Below are 20,972 nucleotides of genomic sequence, written 5' to 3'. Positions count from 1 at the left end.
ACAAACATCTGGAGTCATCTGGAGGATTATTCCCAAGGCAGTAAGAGTTGAATAATCCAGAGGCATAGACCAGTGGTGTCCAGGGCCAGTGGTTCCAGTAGCAGAACCTCAAGAGATTATCCCCCACTGCCAGTCTTCCAGGGTTCCTGTTCATCCTCTGAGTTTGACTCACTAGCCTTTCGATGTTTCTATGTATCACCCTATTCCATAATTTCAGTAACTTCACACTCAGATGAAGTAACCAAAGACAATTTCTTTGTGCAATCCAAACGCCAAACTGAAGCGAAGCCAAGAAAGATAATTCATCCTCTTCCCAGCCCATCTCCTATGCCACAAACCTGCCCTTCCTTCCTGCATCCAAAATTTATGAAAGCCCTACTATGTGCCAGGCTCTGGTATAGGATTAGCTGGTGATGTGCATGGAAGGGCCATACGAGTAACAATAAGAAAGGTCCAGCTTGTGCCTTGGAGAACATTGTGTGGTGAGACGGTCAATGAAGTAAAATTCAGTTCTGGTCCCACTTCCTTATGGATCTCCATCTTCTTTCTTTCTGCAGATTCCAAGGTTCTAGGACCAGCAGCTTCTTCTTAACCCATATTGCTTTCTAATCTGTTTTATAGGCATTTCTCAACTAACCTCACGAGATGATAGGCATACTGGGTATGTAATCCTAGATTTTGTCCTGACATTGTCACAGCACTTGTCCCCGTATATGAGTGATTCTCCTTGACAATCATTTATTACCAATTGCCCCAAGCAAACTATGAATTCTAGTAATGAAGCCGAGCACTGGGTCACCTCTTGGAATATCAGATTCCAAACAATTCATTATGTGAGTGCCATCAATGTCTGTGTAGGGTCTCATTTTAGCACAACTGATGAAGAGTCCCCACAGTCTGATGATCATCCACCCCATGAACAAGCCACCTCCACAGTGAAGACCCTAAGCTGGGAAATGAAGTTACAGAGCCCTTCCCCTCAAGGACTCCACAGTCACATGGAAATCATGACATGCACCTAGTTTGAAAACCAGAATAGGAATGGAATTTATTCCAGCTGTCAAATACAGAGAACAGGATGGCAGAAAATGGGCAAGAGCAGTCACAGATATTGTCTCAAAGGAGTGAATCAGCTGCTGCCAATGACTGAGGATCAGACACCAAATCTAAGGTAAAGGAACCCTCAAGGTCCAACATAAATGGAAAGGAAGACCAGAAGCCTAGGACGAGTTCATGATCAGAGACAGCAGGACGGCTACTTGAGTGCGAGGGAATGAGGGTGGACAAGCTAGGAATCAGTTGCACAGGCTGCAGATGGGTCTCGTGGGGAAGGGCAGGTGGATCGCTGGTGGGTCTGGGTCACAGCCCTGTCTTCATCATATGACCTAAAGCATGGTGGCCAAAAAGCAAGCACAAGGTTTTCTAGGAGAACAAGGGAAGAAGCTGATCTTCAAAAGGAGTGTTTCAGTTTAGGAATATGTCTGCTAGATAAAAGACAAACTGGCAGCAGCAGAAGAAAAGTATAGAATAAAGCAATGAGATAGCAAAAGACCTGGAGAGAAGTGACCTGTGGCTGGAGGACAAGGGGTGGGGGGATTCCCAAGGGGGGATGCTGGTCATAGAACCTTGGAATCTGCAGAAAGAAAGAAGATGGAGATCCATAAGGAAGTGGGACCAGAACTGTCTTGTTTGGTTTTGTTTTCTGATGAATCAAGTATGTTTTTATCAAGAATATAAAAGAACTTCAGAGAAAAGTGCTGTTTCTTTTTATTTACAATTCTTTGGGGTAGAACAATGGTCATTTCACACAAGCCTATACCTGCTGTACTCTGCTGTTATTTTTCCTAAGCAAAAAAAAAAAAAATGTGATTATGCTTAAGAATGCAAGTTGTGGTTTTTATCTTACAGTCATACTGTTGCCTCTAATTTATATTCAAAATGTAAACTATCAATTCCTAAAAATAAACAAGAAACTATGACATGGAGTCATCAAAAAGCTCAATTTCTAACAAAATTAAATACTGAGGAAGGAAGATGTGACCTATACTTTGGAAGTATTTCCATCCAAACGATTTCAAGTGATTTTATTTTTGTGTGAAGAAAAATATTCAATCCCATGGAATAGCCATTCCCGACATCACATTTTTAAAACATGAATTTCCTGTGATTCCACGCTTACTGTTGCATTGTTTATGGGTGCATAATAATCACACAGAAGAGTGGTTTTCCTTGTGGTATGTTCATACAGGCACATAACAGAAGCAGGTTTGTGTTAGACTGGGAACAGCTTTGCAAGACCAGCTAATGAATTTGCACTTCACCCTGGAGTCAACAGAAAGTCTCTCTAGGCAGAGTGGGAGGGTGCCATGTCACAGGTTGTAATTCCCTCCCAGGGAAGGCTATTGAGAGACAGAGATTTTCAGGCAAGATGACTGAGGACTTCCAGAAGGCTACACCTATAGGAAATGAAGGGAACTGCACTGGGCAAGGGAACAGCGGGGCTGCAAAGCAAGACCCCAGCAGGTCCCTGGCTTCTGCTGGAGAACCCGAAGCTCCCCGAGAGCCTGCACTCCCTCCACGTCCCCACAGACGCCACACAGCACACCAGGTGAGTCCCCTCCATGTCAGGGACTTTGCTAAGACATATCTCCTATTACATTTTATTTAAACACCACCCCCATATCCTGTATATCACATCCATGTAACAGGCCAGAAAACCAAGGACCTGAGAAGTAGATAAAGGTAAAGACAGTGAGCGAATAATGAACATGCTGAGAATTCTATGTGACAAAAAGTTTTTAAAAAGGAGTAATGATAAATGCTGGTGAGGATGTGGGGGAAAAGGTACACTCATACATTGCTGGCTTAACTGCAAATTGGTGCATCCATCATGGCAAGCAGTATGCAGATTCCTCAGAAAACTTGGAATGGAACCACCACTTGGTCCAGCTAACCCACTCCTCGGTTTACACCCAAAGGACTTAAAATCAGCAAACTACAGTGACACAACCACATCAATGTTTATAGCAGCTCAATTCACAATAGCCAAGCTATGGAACCAACTTAGGTATCCTTCAATGGATGAATGGATAAAGAAAACGTGGTATACATACACAATGGAATATTACTCAGCCATAAAAAGGAATGAAATTATGGCATTTGCTGGAAAATGGATGGAACTGGAGACTATCATACCAAGTGAAATAAGCCAATCCCCAAACACCAAAGGTCAAATGTTCTCTCTGATATGTGAATACTAAGACACAATAGGGTGGGGGGACAAAAGAAGTTCATTGGATTAGCAAGGGGGAATGAAGGAAAAGGAGGGAGTATGGGAATAGGAAAGACAGTAGAATAAATTGGATAGAACCTTCCCATGCTCACATATAAATATATGACCTGTGAAACTCTACATTGTGTACAAGAAAGGGATAGTAATAAGAATAAGTTATACTCTGCATATGTATAATATGCCAAAAATACACTCTACTGTCATGTATATCTAAAAAAAAAACAAATTAAAATATAAAATAAGGATCAACCCAAAATAGGAGCATAGAACAATATTTTTGTGGGATAATTTTTTTAATAGAATTTTTTGGAATCTTGGGGGTAGAAAAGAAAGGGGTGGGAAGTTTGGGGTTTTCTTTGTAAGTTTTTTGTTTTTCTCTTTGTGAGAGTGAGATGAAGAAAACAAAGAAAATTCTTTTGCAAAACTATTGCAAACCGTCAGCTGGCTTTTTACTAAACAACCCAAAGCAAAACAACAGAAAAGAAAAAAAAAAAGAACAAAAGCAATGTTCCACAATGGCCTTGGAGTCCTAGTCTAGGAGAGAGGAAAAAATGGATCTCTTATATTGCTTTGCATCATTTCATGTAGAGTTTTGCCCCTGCAGGTACCTAAGCATATGGGTGGCATGGATTGTGCCTTACTGTAGAATTTAATGAGAACAATAATGTCTAACATCCATTAAGCACTTATTTATTTTGTACCATTTTGTCTGCCAAGATCTTGGTATTCATTTTCTCTTTTTAATCTTCACAGCAATTCCAAGATATATGTGTGTGCTTTTAATCACCATTCTGTAGATGAGGAGACCATTCTCAGGGAGGTTAGAAATCTTGCCCGAAACCCTGAAGCCATGTGGCACCTAGTAGCTAAAATGACACCTATCAGACTGCAGAATCCACCCATTCAACCACTCTGCCAACAACCCCGTGGAATTTGCATTTATGAAGCGCTTCCCCAGCCCTCAGTTCAGCTGCCTTCTCCACTGTGCCTGTAGTGATAGACACAATCACTTTGTGGAGGAGACCCCAAAGAACTTGTGTACTTTGTCCTGATCACATGGCAGATAACTGAGAAAACCGAGTCTTGAACTCCTGATAAAAGATTCAGCCTTTGCAACAGAAACCACATCAATGTTCTATTTAAGAAAGACAAAACAACAATACACAAGTTTGTCAGATGCTTTTAAAGACAGAACTATCAAATGTGTCTGACAGTGGCACGGGCAGGTGATAATAAAAATGTTCAGCTGAAAGACTCATTTGTGTGAAATATCAGTACAGTAGGTTCAAAGTAACCCTCCAAAAACTACTTCCGGCTAACTGAGGTGTAGATCAGTACAAAGTTTTCGGAATGTTGTTTAGCAATATGTATTGAGAGTTTTAATTGTACAGACTCTTTATTTATGCCTTACAGTAACATCTGGCTAGCAGTCCCAGCTAGAGCTGCAGCCACTAAAATGTGCATGAAGTCAGAGAAAAGGAGGGAAAAACCTCCAAGAACACTGAAAATTAACCCTGACAGGAACAATCAAAAAACTTGAAGGCCTGACTCTGCAACATGGAATGTAACCAAAATACTAAATGTATAAGCAACCTCCTGTCAGGACAAAGGGGTAGAGTGTGGGAGTGGCACGGTGCATGCTGGGAGGTACACCCACCTGAAGACAGGAGGGGAGGAGACAGAGAGCAATGCATGCTGGACTCTAGAAGCTCATGGCTTCCACTGGTGCCAAGATTCAAAGGGCCAGAGGTCAGCAAGAACACTCTGCCTCAGTCCTACCGAATCATGCTATCCGACAGCCAAATCCTGGTAGAGATTTCCTTATGAGGAGAAGTAAAGGGTCAAGTCAGCCTAGAGTTGCCAGAAAATTCCACAGAATAACCCCAAAAGAATATTATCCTAGTAACCCAGGGAATAAGGTACTTTTAAAAAACAGTTCATGACAGGAACCAGGAGAACATTTTTAGAAAGCTATTTGGCATATTTAGAGAATGAAGAAGAAAGACATGACTTCTCTGAAACAGGGAGGAGGTGGTGGAGGGTAAGATCATAAGGAGAGAAGAAGAGGAGATGAAAAGAGAAAAGAGAGATAAAGAAAAAGATGAGCTGAACAGTAAGATGACAGAAGTTTAAAAAAAATGTACATGCAAGGAACGGAAAATGAGGGAACAGCTTCCACACAAGCACACAGAGACAGTCTTGTGGAGAGAAACCTCAGAACCATAAAATTACAAACAACAACAACAACAAAGATGTCTAGGGAAGAATGAGTAAAGATGCTGTGTCTATAAGTAAAATGGAATATTATTCTAACATTAAAAATAAGGAAACACTGCCATTTGCGACAGCATGAATGTTGTAGGACATCGTGTTAAGTGAAATAAGCCAAGAAAAAATATGGCGTGTTCTCACTGATTTGTGAAATGTCAAAAACTCAAACCACAGAAGCAGAGGATAGAAGGGGAGTTAGCAGGAACAGGGGTTAGGGGATGTGGAATGGGAAGATGTAGGTTAAACGGTACAAAGTTTCAGTTATGTGGTGTTAATAAATTCTACTGGTTGAAAGTAGAACATATGGACTATAATTGATAATTCTGTATTGAAATTTGCCGGGACAATAAAACTTTCATGTTCTTAACATACACACACACACACACACACACACACATACACACACACACACACACACACCACTAATTCAAATAGAAGGCAAGCCAGTTTCCATACCCACATAAGGCAAAAGTAAAATTAAGGCAATTACTTCCAGATATACTCTCTTACAGCTGATTAAATTTTAATCATAAAGAAAGTAATCAACCAAGAATTCAGATAGAATAAACTGACCAACAACCAAAATAATTGGATCAATGAGTAGCTATCTCAGACTTCTACTTATCATTAAATTATAGAAAAACAATGATGTTCACAGAATTCTCGGAGAGCAAAAATTTAGAGACTGAAAATTTTTATAACCAAGTCAAGATTTTCATTCATTTGTGAATGTAAGAGAAAGTTCTTCTCAGATTTGTAAATTCTCAGAAATTTTTTTCTTTTGAAATTTTTTTTTGACGGTCTACACCATCAAAGGAAGGATGAGAACTTAAGAAGAAATCAGAGTATAAAATTACCAGGCTAATTATTGAAATGTAAGGGGGTTGTAATACAGTTACAAAACAGAGCAAATGTAAAGAATCATTCAAAGATAAAAAATGTGAAGCAAAACTATTAATCCTTTTAATCTGGTAAGCAAACGTTTGATCACATTAATTAGGTTCATGTATGAGAGGGAAAGAAAATTAGGAAATAAAGAGTGTTCTATTCTTGGTGTGAAACATCTGACTCCCTGGATTGGGAGCAGGAAAGTCTTAAAGATCAGTGACTCCCGGGCTGTCATTTTACAGCTTAGGACACTAAGGTCCAGCAAGGGGAAGTCCTGGCCCAAGGTCAGAACCCTCTTTCAGCCACTGTGAAAACCCAGCTCTGCTTCATTTTCTACCTTGAGTTCAGTGCCAAGTTCAATCGACAGGATTTCTGAAGATGAAAAGAATCGGACACTTGCTTTTATTGATCCTTATGAAATCACTGAGGAAGTGTTAATAAGATGTGAAGTATTGACGTCAAAACGAACAAATGTAACAGGAGATGTTCTTCATGATTTAATTTAGATGCTGATCAACTGAAAACAATGTTTCTGGTCCCCAAAACTTTTAGGACCTAGCAAGTATCATCAGGTCTTTTTTTCTTTCTATACTGAGTTACAGAAAAAAAATGCTTTAATTTCCTTTGAGATCACCTAGTACTTAAAATTTATTAAATTAGCATAAGGCCACTTATTAAAAAATTCCATTCATTTGCTGAAACAGATTCCAATTTTAATTGCTGCTTACATATTTGAAGATTGGGGTTAACTGGAAACACTTCCATTATCAATTAAGACTATGCAGATCAGTGTGTTATTTTGAGAGTAATCAAATGGTCCAAGACGAGTTCAGATGTCCCTTGTACTTAATTTCTCATTCTCTCTAGTTCTGCCTGTCCATTTGAGACCTTATTGGGACTTTAAAAGACATCAAATACTGTAGTATGTTTCTAATTTATTTATACTTAAATCATCAAAATGCTCTTTTGTAAGAGTCATTTGATGTCCAAGTATCCTTATGGGGCCTTTTCATAAGCCTTGTCCCTACCCCGGAAAAAAACAGGAAGTCACAATTTGCCACAATTAAAAAGACTGAGCTGGACAACAAGGTTTGAATTCAGTTCCACATTGGTCTCTGAACACTGTTGCCTCTCTCCAAGTAGCTTTCTTGTTTTTAAAGACACTTCAAACCCAGCAGACTCCTTTAAATTTAAAGTTCATGAATGGAAGACAGAGTGTGCCTCCCACTCACACTGGGGGCAGGGACGGGGAATAGGACCCATTAAACAGGCACATAGGAGAGGTAAAGGGTCTTAACCTTGCTACCAAGGTATGTCTGATGGCCTTTGAGCTGAATCAAAGTGATACCGTGCTAAAATAAAATTCTAGCAACTATGTAATGGAAGATGAAATGTTAGTAGAGGGAAGTTTCTCAACTTTCAGTTTTTCTTCCAAGAATATAAATGAGTTATTGGTACTTAGCAAAGCTTACTCCAAATGGAGATGCTAATCCTTTTGATCCATGGCCGTATGCTCATCAATGGATTTTAAGTAAAAATCTCAAAGGAAATATCTTATGGGGAAAATGGAAACCTTTTTCTGTAACTCAGGATGGAAAGAGGAAAAAAAGAAAGAAAAGACTTGATCATACTTTCTAGGTGGTCTCTTAGTTTGACAGAGGACTAGTCTTTATTTTGCTCCAAATACCACAATATCAGGTGCTCTGTTCCTTGAACAAGTCGGAGATTTCTTGAATTATCAGTCAGGGATCCAGGAAGGAGACAGAAACCATGCCAGTTGCTTGAACAGACATAATTTAACATAGAGAATGGTTAAAGAGGTCTAAATTGCTAACTAAATAATTCAAAGTGTCAGAAGAGGACACTGTGGGACACCAAGGTCTAAGGAACAAAATAACACATTTGGAAATATCAAAATTTGGAAGCGTGGAGGAGGACCCCCATGGAGATGCCGTTCAGATTTCTGAGCACCGCTACCCGTGCTGGTGATTTCTGAGCTTGGAGGGTCAACAGGGAAGGGCCAGACCCAGATTCTGAGGATGGGGCATCCACCAGCTAGCTGGTGCTGTATCTGGGGTGGACAGGATGGCGCGGGATCTGCCAGTGTTGGAAAATGGTAACCTTGAGTCAGCTGCTGCTACAGCGGAACTGCACACCAGGGGGAAGAAGTCAGGACGGAATCATGTAGGGACTAGGAAGCCGTCAGAATGAGCAAGTCCCTCACCACTAGCGCCCCCTATCGACAAAGCCTGTCATCGAGCCAGCGGGCAAAGCAGAAAGGAGCTGCCAGTCCCAGCTTAAGGACAGGGGGCAGGGAAGGGTGAGTTTAGAGATAAGCTGAACTCATCAACCAGTCTTCTGAGATAGACAGTAAGTCAGAAGTGCACCTGAACCTCCTGTCAGTCATCATCCATCCCCACCTTATTTACCCATGACAAAGAAGACTCAGAAAAGTGATTGGTGCAACTTGGTCTAAGAGCATATGGACATATCAGCTGGCCAAATTGTCAGAGTCACTGTATGGAGTAAATTCTGGTATTTTCCTTGCTTTATAAACTGGTAAACTGAGGCACAAAGAGACTAAGTAGCTCATCGCCTCTCTGCTGGAAAACCCTTCGGCTGGTTACAGTAACTGGGCCTATAGATCATCAAATTCCCATCGTTTTAGTTATATTCTATGATGCAGACTCTACCGACCAGGACTGCCTTGCCTTTCAGATTCTCAATGGGAATTAAAGAAGCTTTGCTCTGTCATGGCTCATGAAAGGGAGTTTCATAGAAACAGAAAACACAAGAGTCACGGTCGCTTCCTGACATCAGTCCTCCTGATGAGACTCTCCTTCAAGCAGTCCGACTGGAGCAGGGCCAGCCACTTGATCTTGCTGCCTGTGGCCCTTCTCCAGCTCAGAACAATTTTCAGAGAACACAGCCACCAACGGAAGGTCCAGTTCCCTTGTGCCATTTAGTGTATCCTAAGGGGAGTCACCCTGGTGAGCATTCCTTGGGGACTCCACCACTTTAAAAATTAAATGCAATAGACAGAACTCTTTCCCATCTATAAACTCCCACCGACCTCAGAAGCAGGCCTGGTGACTTTCATTCCTGGCCGCTAGCACAATGCCTGGCCCATCCTAGTAGCTGAATCGGTGAGAGAATAAATTAATAAATGTTTTTCCAGAACCATATAGAGATACACATTGATCATAATGATTGGTGGGAAGCATATCTCTCTTGGAGCCCAACAATGAGGATTAAATCTTTGAAATTACAAAAGTATGCCCACATAAGGGAGTGTTTTCTTCTCAAAGAAAACCTCCCAGTTAAAACTCCCAGAGAGGGTGATTTACCGAATGTCTAAGATGTGAGTATTACCATGATTTAGAGGAGAACTCTGTTTCTCTCTCCATTTAAAAATTATTCTCTCTGTTCTTAAAAGAGAACATGGTGGAAGAAAGCCCAGATCTTGCCAGTTTATACATTTAGCTCTGAGATAACGTCCTTTTCTTCCAATGCTTCTTTAACATAAATCGTTTTGAGTCTCTTCTGAATTATGCATTTAAGATATAGTTTTTATATCCTTTTCTGTATACGTGCACACATATTATATGTACACAGACACCTAATAATTCATGTTTTACTAAATTATGGGGAATCATTATATACTTCTGCTCTTTTTGATCATTTTTTATTCCCTTGAACCATATTACTCCCTATTTTATAATGAAAAACTGATCTGTGAAACTTTCAAGAAAAATTTTGTGTGAGACTAGTCCTTCCTTCTCCAAAGGAATTGTTTCCCATTGTTTAACAAGTAGAACATATTTCTCTAAAGCTATCTACATATATTCATTTGTTAAACTTCTCTTCACACACAGTGAATCAGAAACCCTGCATTGTCTAAAGTGATGGTATAATTGTTCAACACATGGAAATGTGACCAATAAAATTAAGTTTTCCAATGAAGCAAAACATCTTTTTATGATTTTAGGATAATAGGCAAAAGTTGAGTAAAACTGAAACACAGAGATAAAAGTAAATAAATAAAAGGTCACAAGAAAGAACATCAATTTTTAAAAATTGGCAATAAGGTCATGTCAAATTGCCTGCCCCTTTTATATATTGCATTTATTACAGGTTAAGTGCTCTTTTCAGAAAAGTGAGATAATGCATTAGATTTCAGAGAATGTTTTTTAAAAAGAAAACCATCCAGGATCCAGGAAGAAGCACTGTTGAAAGTACCCTTCTGATTTCATCAATGCACAACATACATGCACATAAATAAATGTAAATGCATAGTTTTCTTTTCCAAATTTTAGCTCACACTGAACATACTGCTTTGTAACCTGCCAGGCCATTTGCAGCTCTGAAATTCATCACCCAAGCCCTGGAGGCAGACTCTGGAAGAAAGAGAGGAACAGACTTGAATAGCAATCTTACCAGAGAAAGACAGGGAAGGAAAGTGGAAGACAAATGAGATCAAAGAAGGCAGAGGATATAAGCCTGAAAGGGTATCACAAAGGAAGCCAAAGATAAAGATGGACTTTTTGAATTAAGACCCCATTTCCTAATTTTCTTAATTGCATCGGCATTGAACTATTGTATGTTTTTGGAAATTCAACTCCTGCGATTCAGTCTTCTCTCCTCCTCTTCCTCCCCCCTTCTCTCTGTGGCTGGGGCTGTCCACAGCACGGCATAGAGATGCCAACCACTGGAGCCAAATTCAATTCCAAATCCAAACATAAGCAGTGTTTGCGAATCAAGACTCTTTGAGGTTCACCCAACTCCAATTTTACCAATTCCCTCCAGGGAAAGATTTCCCTTTGAAGCTTCTGTGTGCCCGAGTGCATTCTGGGATGCAGGTTTGGGTTTCTTGTGTGGAGCAATTTACGTATAGAATGAATGTGCTCTGCACCTAACCCTCTCATTACCTCGTGTGTGCCGTCTGTGACAATGTATAATAAAGTCTGCACTTAAAGGCATGGCTGGAAAACATTTTTTGCTCATGTGCATCTAAATTAAAATTTAAAAGGCAAATAAAGAATATTGAATTAGCCCAGATGTTGTAAAGTTAATATGCATGTTGATTTCTTCAGAAAATTTCTTGAGCTTCACAAAAAAGAGGGGGAGGGAGCTTGAAATGAAAATTCCCGTTTTAAAGTGGTAGGTTTTTTTGTTTTTGTTTTGTTTTTTTTTTAAGTTAATTGTTGTCAAGCATTATCTTACAGATAAATGCCACAGGCCACAACCCTGAAATGATGGAACACAAAATAGAGAAAGAGAGAAAAAAAAAGAGAGTTTTGTTTCCTCAAAGAAATTAACCCACCAAACCATGTGCGTCGGGGCAGATCTGTAAGACTTTGGAAGGGGAAGTGGTGTTGAGCACTTTAAGGGAATCTACCTGCCTGAGCAGCCTGAAGCCCTACTGGAAAAGTAAATGAGCTGGATCTTAGAGTAAATGAAGAGTGGAGGAGCTGAGGACGCTGCGCAGGCTGAGCATTGCATACTGACAAACCCACGTGCCCAGGACAGAGGGTCAGTGGCATTTGCTAGTGGTTATGTTACCCTTTGGGGGACAAACTGAATTAGAGGAGGAATCTATGGATGTGGCTGGGAACCTGAGCCCTTTCTTTATCTGGCCTTCTGGGCGTCAGCTTCCCCTCCTTGTTCACCACAGGCTTGTGGCCAGAAGAGCAAGGCTTGTTTGGACATTTTCAATGTCAGCAGGGTCAACTCCACACTTAGTCCCCACCCACCCATACCACTATGCATACCTGTGTCAATGTCTTCTATAAGATGAGGACATGGTGGATGCCCAGTTTGTCTAGTTCAGCCTTGGACACTCCTCCTCAGGGCTTCGTCATGATGTCACACACCCAGTATACACTCGGGAAATAATCAACGAATATGGCCTGCATTATCGTATTCTTACGTAATCACCGAAAGCAGATTTGGGGGTGGGCCTGTAGAACAATATCTCTTAGGCCTCTCGGAGTCTTTTATGTTCAATTATTTTGCATTATCCCAGGCAGTTTTATATAACTGATCACAAATGAATGCTATTTGCTTCACCCGCCATCATGGTCTTCTCCAAAACACACAAACACTCAGAAAATAAAGCCCTGCTCTTTTCATCATCCTGCTTTTCTGCCTTTGCAGTTGCTGGCATTTGCTTGTCAAAATGCTTAGAAGCTCCCATCCTAACAAACACCCCCATATTATTCCCATCCACTTTTTAATGATTATTCTCCCTGGACTTCTGAAAAGAAATATGCTTTGGACACCATACATGTATATATTTTTTAAATGGTGAGCATAAAGCATTTAGTAAGCTGATAATGTACTTGGTAAATTGAAGGAGAATAGTCACCCCCTATGTACTACACTCAGCTTGTCCTACTCACGGAGATAGAAAAGGTGCAGCGAAGTGAAGAGCAACACACATCCCTTTATCATCCTAGGCAGACACTGTGCAGACATTCTTTTTACTTACGATCACTAAAATTGCATCTGCTTCATCCTATTATGAGTTGAATGAAATTAGCACAGCTCTAAGTTTTACCTAAATTAGGCAAATAAAAACCACAAAAGGACAAACTACAAGACTGGAAGTTTAGGAATTCAAAACTCTGAAGTAAGGCTGATATGATCCCCTGCAAGATGAATGATAATCGAACATGGAAAAGGACAAAGTTGTACAATGTGGGTTGTACAAACAGTTTCAGAAGAGCTGAGGCTGCAGGAAGACATGCTGGGGGTCCTAGATGCCTTCCTTAGGCAAGGGAAGGCTGCCAGGTCCCCCATTCAAAATGTTAAATAAATGTAAAGATAGTCTATGTTCATGGATAAGAAGACTCAATATAACCAAGATGTCAGTTCTTCTCAGCTTGTCAAGAGTCACTGAAAACACAAAATTCCAGCAAGTTATTTTATGAATATTGACAAACTGATTCTGAAATTTATGTGTAGAACCAAAAACTCTAGAACTGCCAACTCAACACTGAGGGAGAATAACAAAGTTGGAGGGCTCAAACTACCCGATTTTAAGACTTCCAATAAAGCTCCAATAAAGGCCACGTGGTATTCATGAAGGAATAGCCAAATAGCTCAATGGAACAGAACAGAGAACCCAGAGAAGAACCCACATAAAAATAGTGGGTCAAAATAAATAGAGTCAAAGTGATTTCTGATGATGAAGCAGACAACACAATGAAGCAAAGATAGTCTTTGAAATAAAGAGTGCTGAGAAAAAAAATAACATCCATGCACAAAACAAACACACACACACACAAGAATCTGGACACACATTTTATACCCTTCACAGAAATTAACTCAAAATGGGTCACAGACCTAAATGCAAAATAAACCTCTTAGAAGATACTGTATGTTTCCAACAATGTAACATTCCAGAAAAGTAAAAGCCATGGAAGTAATAAAAAGATTGATCTGTGGTTGCCAGGAGTTCAGGAGGAAGGATGGAGGGGTGAATAGGCAGAGCAGAGGAATGTTGAGGACTCTGGAACTATTTTGTATGATTCTGCGATGGTGGATAGCACCTGTCAGCTGGTATTTGTCAAAAAAAAAAAAAAAAAAGAGCATGCACCTCAAAAATAACCCTTAGTGTAAACTATGCAGTTGGAGTGAAAATAATATGCTCATGTAGTTTCGTCAACTGCAGCAAGTGCCCCACTGTGGTGTGGGATGTTGGTGACGGAGCAGGCTAGGCCTGTTGGGGAGACAAGGGGAATTTGAGAACCCTACACTTTTCATTCAATTTTGCTGTGAACCTAAAACTGCTATAAGAAATACCGTTAATTAATTTTTTTAAAATATCCTAGGTTTGAGTTCTGGCTCTGATAATTACTAGTTAAGTTGCTCTGGGCCAGGCAATTTATTTAGGCCTTGTAAACTGCTGGTTCGAGTGGTATTCATTTCGCAGGCTTGCCAAGACACTCCAGTCAAAGCACTGGGTGTGAGAACATTTTGTGAAGTGCTCCCTACCTGTTTCTTCATCTTCCTACAGAAGCAACTAAGCAATTTCTCATCATTTTCCACTGAGCAAGCACTGGTGGTTGCAGATGTGGAAATACCTCATCCTTTTACGATCTTAAGGAAATTAACATGAGCTCTAAGAAAATCCCAAACAAAAGCTGGTGAAACTTCACTAGATGTCATAGGAGCAGCTGGCACCATAAACACTGAAAGAGCTTGGTTGGCACGCCTCCCTCCTGGTGCTGCCAAATGATCATGCAGGAGAGACCTGGCATTGCACTGGGGAGACAAACAGGAAAGGAAGGGAGACCATCCCCTAACCTGGGCTCTTCATCTCGGACCCCTCCAGATGGTGTTCAGCCCGGGATGTATCCTGTGGGGTAGTGCGGTGCATGGCCCAGGGCTTCAGCATGAAACACACAGGAACATAAGTACTGGGTTTACAGATCCTGTCAATCACCACCATTCTCTATTTCAAATCTCAGTAGAAACAGAATCTTTAGTGCCTTTCTAACCTTTGGTTTGTTTTTGTTTTACATTTGCCTGCCTATATTGTGTTTACCAAGTAATTTTTAGTGAGCTATCAAATATTTCCATTTTGAAGGAATGAATAATAATTTTTCTCTGGATAAAGGTGAGTGTGGCCATATAAATGAAGGGGGACAGATTATTTCATTTTCCATCACAAAGTGCTATAACCACTGTAGTGTGTCCCCCAAAGGCTCATGTGCTGGAATCTTGGTCCCCAGTGTGGGGATGCTTAGGTAGTGAGACCTTGAAGAGGTGGGGGCTAGCAGAAGGTATTTATTTCCTGGGGGTCTCCACTTCAAGGATGCACTGTGTTCCAGCAATGGTCGGGTGTCATGAGACTGGACTCCTTCCCATAACAGTTATAAAAGAGGCTAGCCTGGGTCCTCCTTGGTCTCTTGCTTTCTTGCTGCTCCAGCACACAGCTGCCTCACTTTCTACTTCTCTGTCAAGTTGTGACACAACCAGGGACCCATACTAGAGGCCCAACAGATGGGACAACCTGGTTTTAGACTTTTAGCCTCCAAAACTGTGTGATAAATAAACCTCTTTTTTTCTAAAGCATCCAATCAGGTATTTTGTTATAGCATCATCATCAACAACAAACACAAAAAGAAATAAACCTAAAATACTAGGTATATCTTATCCCATCCCCTCCACCTTCCTTTTCTATCTTAAGCAGACTTTTTACAGCCTATTTGGGATAGCTCAAAAATCTGTCATTATAAAAATGAGTGATATTGCCTTTTTGTGTAAATGGCATGACAAATAAAAACAGGCAACCCCATATTGTCTTACCTAAGTTCCAGTGTCTACTCAGCCCTGGGTAGAGGCAGGTATCATCCCAGGCACTCTTTCTCCTAGATCCTGTCCATGGTCTGCTACTGGTTGCCTCAACCTGGTGTTTACCCCACTTCCAGGCTCCATGATCAATAGCACTATGATTTAAAGGGGAAACTAGAGATCCTAGCCTTTCCCTAACTTTCTTCCCAATTACATTTTCCAGGGAAGACCAGGCAACCTGCCTCTGTAAATGAGGCTAGGCCATGTATGAAATGGAAGTTATCAAGAAGCGCTGTCTCAGGAGCTTTTCTGAGGAGAGAATTCTGCACACAGCAACATCATACAAAAATATTTCATCCTCACTTCTAAATGGGCCTTGAAGTCTGGATGCTACAATTTACAAATGGTGCACAAAAACATCTCCTTTATGATCAAATTGACACTCAAGCTGGAAGGATTCCATTCCAAAGTAGAAACAATGTGTATTGAAAAAAAATTCTCTATGTATTAGCACTGAAAAGTCATGTCAGAACTTTGAAACTGTGTACAAATGGTATATTTTCCACTGAGAAACTGGGCTGACATTTTTTTTTTCCTATTTCAATATCATTTGGGGAAAATAAGAAGTATAATGCGGCCATTCATTCATGAATCCCTTCCACCCAACAGTACCTACATGACAACATCCTTAACACAGAGCAGAAGAGCTGAGTATGTAACTCTGATGATCCTTACATATTTATATGTTCTTGTAAAAGTATTCTTGGCCCCAGACTTAAAGGTCTACTGACTCACCAACAGCTAACAAAACACTGGGATATCATCTGGATGTTATACTGTCAATCCCAGGAAAAAAGAGCCAAAGACAGAGAAAAAAAGGGAAAAGAGGAGAGGAGGGAAGGAGAGAAAGAAGAAAAGAAAGGAAGGGAGGTGGGAATCAGTGTGTTTCCAAGCATACCAATTGAGGCTACCTTTCAGACTGTGAATCTGAGACTGGGTGTCATGAGACTGGACTCCTTTTTTTTTTAAATTTCACTCATATTTATGGAGTACAAACTGCAGTCTTCTCTCGGTATCTGTGAAGGGTTGACTCCAGCCTCCTTCCCCTGACACATACCCCAAAGTTACCAAAATCTGCAGATGCTCAAGTCCCTTATATACAATGATGCAGCATTTGCACATAACCTAAACACAACCTCATACCTACTTGAAATCAGTCCTACATTACTTTCTATATCTCATACAATTCCTACACATCACTTCTAAATGGGCCTTGAAGTCTGGATGCTACAATTTACAATCTAGTGCACAAAGACATTCCCTTTATGATCACATGGATCCAGCATGCAACAAAGTCAAGTTTTGCTTTTTGGAATTTTCTAGAATTTTTTTTCCCAAATATTTCAGACCTGTGGTCATTTGAATCCATGAATGAGGAACCCACAGATTTGGAAGGTAAGGCATACCCAGGAGAAAAAGGTATCAAGGGAGTGTCCTCAAAGCTTTATAAAAGTAAGATTCAATCAAAGGCAAAACCTTAAATGAGCCACACAGAAATACAGACATAGGTCTTCAGACCACTTGTTCGTAACATAGCTACAATATGGTGGAATACAAGACTCCAGAAGATGGAAGCTCACAAGAATAGATATCTGACCATTTCCCCATCCCATTTGAAAATCTTACTTTAAAAAAGAATAACAATGGAAGTGTTCAGAGCACAGAGTGTGCCTACCAATCTACCTACCTACCTACCTACCTTTCACATATTTATCCATCCATCCATCCATCCAATCAACCTTTCACTCTGATTTTAGTAGATAAAATTGGCCATTTTAATAGTAGGGTGGAAAAGCTGTCAGAGACTAGGTACTGTGGACATTTCCTACTTCCACTGCCACCCCTACTTTGTCCAAGCCACCACCATCTCTCAGCTGTACTAGCCTTCTAACTGGTCCCACGTTGCCCATCTAAATTAATTCTCACATAGTGTCAGATAGGAATTTCAATCTGTAAGTCAGATCATGTCACCCGCCTTGTTAACTCCTTTCAAACTCTACACTGACAATAAAACCTAGAGTCCTCATCATGATGTCCAAGACACCCCATGATATTGGCCCAACTACCTCTCCAGCCTCATCTTTACCTGCCTCCCATCTGCACGACACTCTAGTTTTGAATTTTTGCATATACCAAATTTTTCCATGCTAACATTCCTTATCCCATACCCCATTTCCCCAGATTCCTCCCAGTAGCCACAGTCTCTTCCTTCCAGGCTCAGTTTAGCTTTCAAGAGGCAGTTCCTGAACACTCTGCCTTTAAGGTAAGCCCTTCTGTCTTCAGCCACTTGTTCTCTATCATATCTCCTTGCGTATTTTCTTCATAGCACTTATGACCTTAAGTTTCTTTTCCAGTGTTTCTTCCCCGTGCTGGAACATAAATCCCATAAGCTCTAAAAGTGTCCTCATCACTTAGCCTGCATTAGAAAAAGCAGTAAAGCCAGGCATGGTGGCATTTACCTGCAGTCCCAGCTACTTGGGGACGGAGGTAGGAAGACCACTTGAACCCAAGAGTTTGAGACCAGGTTTAACAACACAGCAAGCCCCTGTCCAAAAAGATTAAAAAAAAAAAAAAAAAAAGAAGAAAAAGGAAAGGGAAGGGAATCTATAAATCAATAATCTGTCACAAAATAAACAAAGAAATTCACTCATTCCCCCACATTTTCTTTCAACAGCACTAGCATTCCCAGGGTATGGCAGTGGGAAAGAACATGGTGGATTAGAGAGTTAGGTACATCCATGTTGCTAGTTTAGAAAGTGATAGGTACTAAAAAATGGTAGAAAATACGTTTGTGATTCTGTTGTTGGATATTGGGTCTCTAGAATGCTGCAAAGTGACCTTTACTAAGTAAGGTGTTCATTAAATATGTTCCCTGATCTTTTTGTTTTCATCCCACAAATAAGATCCTGTGAAAGATAAGAACCAGATCACGGACAGTTTATATATTAGACTACAGTGTTTTATTTTATCCTATAGAGAAAGGAAAGAATTAAGTAGCTGAAAATAGAGGAAGATTTTGTTGGTTTTTGCCTTCACCCTCTCTGACAGCAAAGGAGAGCATGCTCAGAGGGGCTGAGATTAGGGAACTCTTCAGGCATCATAGGGATGCCACTTTCAAACGTCCTTTGGGAAACAAATTATTTGTGTTCAACAGTGAAAAGTAAAACCAATAGCATATGTCCAGACAAAACCATAGCTGCAAAGAACAATTCTAAGCATCAGTTTCCTTATAGACCTCAGTAAATGAAGGCCAATATTCTTTCTCCTTCTTCCTAAAACATTCCAGTCTCTAAAATTACCTAACATGTTTTGTTGTTATTGTTGTTTTTGTTGTTAGGGACTCAAAATATGGATAGTTTATGGATCTGAGACACAGTTTGTATTTTGGAAATTAATAGATTTCACTTTTCAAAGAATTTTAGCTTTATACAAAATTGAGCAAAGAATAGTCAGTTCTGATATTATCCCTCTCTCATCCCACATTTCCCCTAACCTCTTGTATATTTGTTACAATTTATACCATATTGACCTAGGACCATAAACAAAATTCCATAGTTAGTATTGGGTTTATTGTTGGAAAGTTCAATGGGTTTGACAAATGCATAATGATATGAATCCACCATTACAACATCATTTGGAATAGTTTTATGTCCTAAAAATCTCAGTTCTCTGCCTATTCATTCCTCCATCCCTCATTCTGAGCTCCTGGCCACCACTGGTCTTTTTACCACCTCCATAGCTCTGTCTTTTCTAGAATATCCTATAGTTGGAATCATATAGTATGTGTCTTTTTTTCAGATTGATTTCTTTCACTTAGCAACAAACATTTAAATTTCTTCCATGTCTTTTCACAGATTGAGTGTTCATATCTTTTCATTGTTGAATAACGTTCTATGGTCTGTTTGGATCATAGTTTGTTTACACATTTACCTATTGAAGGATACCTTGGTGGCTTCTAAGGTTTGTCAATAATGAATAAAAAGGCTATTTTAAATTCATGTGCAGGCTTTTGTACGAGCATAAGTTTCAACTCATTTGGATAAGTACCTAGGAATGTGATTGCTGGTTCATATGGCAATGGTATGTTTGATTTTTGTAGAAAAGTGCCAGAATTTCTTCCAATACCATTTTGCATTTCCACCATCAATAAATGAGAGTTTCTATTGTTCCACATCCCTACCAGCCCATGGTGTTGTCAGTGTTTTGGATTTGGGTCATTTTAATAGGTATGTGAGGTATGAGATGTGAGGGGTGTGGTGATATCTCATGGTTGCTCTAATTTACAAATGAAAAGATGTCCCACATCCTATGTTATCAATGGACATAAGATGTGGAACATCTTTTCATTTGCTGACTTGCTATCTGCAGGTCTATGAGGTCATTGTTCAGATTTTTCTCCATTTTAAAAATATAAAATTTTAGCTTCAAAATCATTTTTGATATCCAGAAAAGTTATAAAAAGTGACTTCTTGTATACTCTCCACACAGCTTCTAGTCATATTAGCATCTTATATAACTGTGGTACATTTTTTAAGACTAAGAAATTAACATTGGATCAACACTAATAGCCTAATTGTGGACTTTATATAGACTTCATCAGCTTTTCCATTAATCAATTCTTGTCACTGTTGTTATTGTTCCAACATCCAACCCAGGACAGCATTTCATTTTGCACATAATCATCATGTGTCTGTAGATTCTTCTGGTCTGAGATACTGTTCCTTTTGTTTTTTCATTCTTATATTCTTTTTTGATTCAGATTAGTTTGTCTGGAATTGAGTGACATCAATCAATAACAGTGCAGTAGAGATCTTCAAAATTTTTCTACTCCATTAAAGCAGCAAGAAGACTGGAAAAAAAATCATCTGAATCAACTTTTTCAGAACTCTGAAATTAACCCAAACTTGCAGCACTCTGGGAAAATTAATTGAAGTAAAACATCTGATCTCACAAATGAGCTTTGTGACATTTTTAACTTGCTCTATTTCCATCCTCCTTCCCCAGCTCCATGGTTTCCTTGAGAGCCAACAACCTGGTAGCCACTGAAAAGGAAAAAATTACAGTTAGAGTTCCGCCAGAGCCTTATTCCAAGAAAACTGCCACTATTTGACCTGTCTGTCCATTCCCTGGAAGACCTCACTTACAAGGTTGTCTTTATTTC

The sequence above is a fragment of the Marmota marmota genome, unplaced genomic scaffold (genome assembly GCF_001458135.2).
Source record: "Marmota marmota marmota unplaced genomic scaffold, marMar, whole genome shotgun sequence".
Taxonomy (NCBI): domain Eukaryota; kingdom Metazoa; phylum Chordata; class Mammalia; order Rodentia; family Sciuridae; genus Marmota; species Marmota marmota.
This window is presented reverse-complemented; position numbering follows the sequence as displayed.